Raw genomic sequence first — 5,727 nt, 5'->3', positions numbered from 1 at the left:
TTAAAATTTAAGCATAGATGTGACCTCATAATCCTACTTCTAGGCATTTCCCCACGAGAAAAGGAAATGTTTGTCCTTACAAAGACTTTCACATGAATGTAAATAGCAGCTTTATTTTTAATTGACAAAAACTGGAAACAACCCAAATGTCCATCAACAGATGAATGGATAAACAAATTTTTGTGTATCCATACTACGGCAATCAGAAGGAATGTTCCACTGATGCACAAAAAGGCATGGACGAATCTCAAAATAGTTATGTGGAAAGAAAGAGGTCAGACAAAAAAGAGTACATACTATATGCTTCCATTCATAGAAAACTCTAGAAAATGCAAACTAACCAATTCATTGGTTGCTTGAGAATTGCGGGGGGGGGGGGGATGTATGGCATGAAGGGATGGGAGGAGGGATCGCAGGGGTCAGAGGACACTATTAGGGGTGATGGATGTGCTTACCATCTTGATGGTGATGATAGTTTCATGGGTGTCTACACAGCTCAGAACTTGTCATATTGTGTGCTTAGTGTATTGTGTGTCAAGAATACATCAATAGAGCTGTTTTTAAAAAATTAAAAGGCAAATGACAAAAGTGGGAAAATATTTTGAGTCAAATATGACAAGGGGGTAACATAATTAATACATTATATGCACTTGGAAATCCATAAGGAAAACATTAACACCCTAATTAGTTTGCTAGGTGACCATAACAAAGGCCCACAGCCGGGGCAGCTTAAACAGCAGATATTCACTGTCTCCTGTCCTGGAGGCTGGAATCCCAGATCCAGGTGTGGGCAGGGCTGGTCTTCCTGAGGCCTCTCTCCTCAGCGTGTAGACGGTCGTCTTCTCCCTGTGTCCTCACAGGGTGGTCCCTCCATGTGTGTCTGTGTCCTGATCTCCTCTTCTCATAAGGACACCAGTCCTATGGGATTAGGACCCACCCAAGTGACTTCATTTTACCTTAATCACCTCTTTAAAGGCTCAGCTCCAAACACAGCCACATTCTGAGGTGTTGGGGGTTAAGACTTCCACATATGAACGTTTGGAGGGACACAAGTCAGCCCATAACACAGCCTTATAGAAAAAAATGAGCAAAAGGCATAGAAAAGTTACAGAATCAGAAATGCAAATGACCAATAAATACATCAAAAAGGTGTGAAACTAAAGTATCAATGAAAACAAATGAGACGCCGTCTCCCCCTCCTCCACTTCTCCCTGCTCCAGTTTGCAAAGGTCTCCCCCAGTGCTGAGGACCCTTGGTTATTGTGTGCCAGACCCCAGCTAGAGGTGGGTCTCATGAAGATGCCAAGAACCCCTGGGGAAAGACCTGCAGGGCTCAGGGGACGTCCTCCAGACAGGCCACGGGAGGTGGGGGGGTGCATCCCACAGGGCTAGTTCTGAACATGGACGGCAAACACCTGATGAAAAGAAATTCAAATTCTAAGGCAGGACAAGAAAAATTTCAACATGAAATTTTTTCTCTGCCCTTTGGCCTCTCCCCTCCCCTCTGGTGGGCATTATGCATCTGCATTATGCATTAACCAGACCTCCCCAAGGAAAGAAATACCTGCTCAACCATAAAAATCTATTTTTCTTCTTTTGACGTCAGCCATGTAACTCTTTAGAAGATAACATTCCTTTCTCAGTCCTGTAAGAGGTCACGATGACCCACCACTGGCCTTGTACGTGCAGACATCTTTGGTGGACTTTATGAGAAACAGCAATATATCATTTCCCTTAAAGATAGCAACTGGTACAGAACAGACCGGCCAGATGACCGGGGGAGATACTGGGCCACACCTAATAGAAGTTCTTAGCTTAAATACTTGCTCGTGACCTTATTAATGTCCTTAGCTATATGACGTGTATTCCGCCTATTTTACAAGATGATTGTTTCTTGCATTACCAAATGTGTGATTGAGCCTCAGATAACATTAATGATGATTAGGAGACTTGAAATGATTGATCAAATATACAGTTGTATAAGATCAATGATTGTGATAGTGTAACTCTAGATGTAGGAAGAAGTACAGAAAGAGGGACCCGTTTCCTGGACCATAACAGACTAGTAGGACAGGGGGTCCAGAGGCTTTGGGTGACTGTTAATAGGGCCTGGTCCAGCAACAGCACCTTGGGTGACCCGTCACGGAAATCCTTGTCTGACTCGGGAATGAGCATTCCTAGCGCCGTGGAACAAACTGGTCACGAAATGCTTCCCGAACCTTGGTTGAAATTAAGACGGAAAGGGAGGGATTGTAAAATAAAGAATGTTGCCCACCATCCAGTTCTACAAGAATGAAGTCATCAGCCACCACAGTCGCTGACCTACAACACACCCTGAAAGAGGTTCAGGACAAAGGAGCAGGATGAGGCACTCTGGGAAAACTGGCAGAACTGGCCCTCAGATAGTTTTTCAGGAGAAAATGTTATGAACCCAGTTTCCTGCATCTTCCCATTCTTAGAAAAGCACTAAAACCATTAAAAACATCTTCTACAAGATGTGTGCTTGACTGCACGTACCCCTTTATCAGAATCACGTATTTACTGGTCTCCCCCCCTTCCCTCCTTGGAATTGTCCTCAGAGCTTTCTGAAACATTTGGAGTCTCCCAAGTTACAAAAACAGGCTGTGATACAGAGATTTATAAGAAATATAGGTCTGGTCTTTGTCCCCACTCCCTGGCTGCCAGCTTCCTCCCAAGACCCTTGGAATTTCCTGAGCAGTAAGACCAATGGGAGCATCATTTATTGTAATATTTGGAGTTTTGTCCTCAGTTCCTCGAACCGCTGAGAGCCATGAAGGTGAAATGGGTGTCTTGTTATTCGTATTCATAGCAAGTCCCTTTGCAGCGCTACTGGGTTTCTGCTCATGAGGAGGCTTTGGGAAAAGACCTAAGGGAGGGGGCTGAGGTCAGGAGAGCCAACCCTGAGCAGAGGACTAGAGACAGGCTGGAGGTTGAATCCATGATCAGCGGCCAATGATTTAATCAATTGTATTCTATAATGAAGCCTCCCCAAACCCAGAAAGATGGGGTTTGGACCGCTCCTGGGTCTGTGAACCCGGGGGGATCTCAGGGCCTGGTGCTTAGAGAGCATGAGTGCTCCCAGCCCCCTCCCCACACCTCACCCTCCCCATCCCTCCCATCTGGCTGGGGGCCTTTGCACATGCCGTCCGCGTGCCCTGGAAATGCTGTCTCCTCTGTGGGGCCTCTCTGACAGCCTCATTAAAGCCCCCTCCAACCTCCGTTACCCTTCCCCCCACCCCACATTTCCAAGGGAGCCCAGTGTATCTCACTCTTTTATTTTATTCAGGTGCCCGCATCCTCAGCTGCAGCCCCGAGGTGCTTCCAAGCTCATCTCGTCCCTCCCTTGGAGCACTACAGCGAAGCCCACTGCTCTCTGAAGGAAGCCCCAGCTCCCCAGTGTGACTTGCAAAGCGCAGCGGGGAAGCTGCCCTCCCAGGAAGACTCCTGCTGACCACCCACCCCCCCCCTCACCTGCCCATGGGGGGTCCTCCTCCCCTGGGCCACTTCTGGGCCTCCCCGGCACCAAGGCGTGGTGGGGCCCCAGGTGGGGATGTCAGATCTAGCAAATGAAAATGTATGTTAAAACATAAAAGAATTATATCCCTACACGCCTGTTAGGCCCACATCCAAAACACTGACACCAACAAATGCGGGTGAGAATGTGGAACAACAGAATCCGCCTTGTTGCTGGTGGGGATGCAAGATGGCTCAGCCACTTTGGAAGACAAGCTGGTGGTTTCTTACAGAACTACACACACTCTCACCGTACGATCCGGGCGTCATGCTTCTTGGTACTTACCCAAAGGAGCTGAAAACTTACGTCCATGCAGAAACCTCCACCTGGAGGTTTACAGCAGCCGATTCATAATTGCCAAAATGTGGAGGCAACCAAGATGCCCTTCGGTGGTTGAGTGGATCCATTTCCGTGGTACCTCAGACAACGGAATATTATTCAGTGCTAAAGAGAAAGGAGCCATCAAGCCACGAAAAGACACAGAGGAAACATAAATGCCTATGACCAAGAGAAAGAAGCCAATCTGAAAAGGCTACATACTGTATGATCCTAACCACAGGACATTCTGGAAAAGGCAAAACCATGGGGCCAGTAAAACGACCTATGGTTGCCAGGGGTTAGGAGGAGGGATGAAAATAAGGAGCACAGATGGTTTTTCAGGCAGTGAAACTACTCTGTAGTTACTCTGTAACGGTGGACACAGGTCGTTATACATCTGTCAAAACCTGTAGAATGTACAACACCAAGAGTGAACCTTAACGTGAACTAAGGACTTCAGCTAATATTAATGTATCGGCATTGGTCCATCAATTGTAACAACTGTATCACATCCGTGCAAGTGTTAATAATTCGGGAGAATGGGGGGCAGGAGAGACAGAGTATAGGGAATTCTTTGTACTCTCTGAGCAATTTTTCTGTACACCTAAAATCATTCTTAAAAGAGTCTATTAAAAAACAAATAACAAAAAATGTTGTTTATCTGAGCTTCAGATTTAACTGGGCCTCCTCTCCTTTACTTGGCAAACTTAGCCGCGTGAAGCCATGAAAAGCAGTGAGGGGATAGATGTGATGACACAGGGGAAGGAGGAGGAGAGGAGGGCCACACGTGGGCTCCCCAGGCTGCGGGGGTCGAGACCCACCTTACACTCATAGGTCCCAGGCCTTGAGGGGAGGAATCCAGTTGGCAGATAATCAGAGAAGCAGGGTCTGAGTGTTGGGGGTCTGCACCATTGAGACACCATCCCGGCCCCACCCTCCTCGAGGACCTCAGCTCCCTCAGCCCCACTGATCACAGCAACGCCCACTGAAATCCAGCACGGTGCCTAACTATGGCCCCTCCCATCAGGCACCCACGGCTCTGAGCTCCAGTTCCTGCCACATCTCTGAGCACCATCAGGACCTTTGGGTTGGAATATGGCTGCTGAGTTAAAGCTTTACAGAAAGAAGAAGAAAGCCTCCTGGCCTCCAAGTCCGGGGGCCCCCATTTTCCAGCTCCAGCCGTCTCCCCACCTCCTTGGGCCCTGCCAAGGTCACCTGCCAGCCTCACGGGGCCCTGGCACAGCAGCCCCTGCAGCTCAGGCTCCCTCCAGCATGGCGTGTCCCCCTGCAAACGAGCCTGGACCCCCTCCATCCCACAAGGGCCGGACATTTCTCTGCCCTCCCCTGGTCCTCCCCAGCAGGCCATTGTCCCTCCCCCCGCCCCCCAAGTCACAGCTGACCCCTCCCCAGCACCCGCTCCCCAATGTCAGTTTCTTCATCCTAGACGAATCCACGTGAGGTCTCCACCACCAAACACTCCAGTAAGCAGGGCACTCCAGCCCCCTCCCCAGCACCCAGCCCCTCCCAGAAGCGCGATGCCTGCCCCTCCTCAGGCTCCTTCTGTTCTTGCCTCCTTGACGTTCCATCCCCACGCTGGAGGCCTGCTCCCTTCCATCCCCACGCTGGAGGCCTGCTCCTGGCGGCCTCCCGGCAGGGACCTTCCCCTGCTTCCTGGGGTCCCTTCTCTCCCTGCAGACTGTGGAATGCCCTCCCTGCCCTGAAGAGCACTTAGGGTGGGGTGCTGTGGGATGCACAGGGGAACCAGACAGTCTGGTTGGGGGAGGCTGGAAGCAGGGAGCAGAGGGGACCAGGGCCTGGGTACCGGGACCGGGAGTGGGGAGGCTGCGGCCCTCTCCTCCCCACAGGTCTGCCTGC

This window comes from Eschrichtius robustus, chromosome 11 (assembly GCF_028021215.1).
Source record: "Eschrichtius robustus isolate mEscRob2 chromosome 11, mEscRob2.pri, whole genome shotgun sequence".
Taxonomy (NCBI): Eukaryota; Metazoa; Chordata; class Mammalia; order Artiodactyla; family Eschrichtiidae; genus Eschrichtius; species Eschrichtius robustus.
This window is presented reverse-complemented; position numbering follows the sequence as displayed.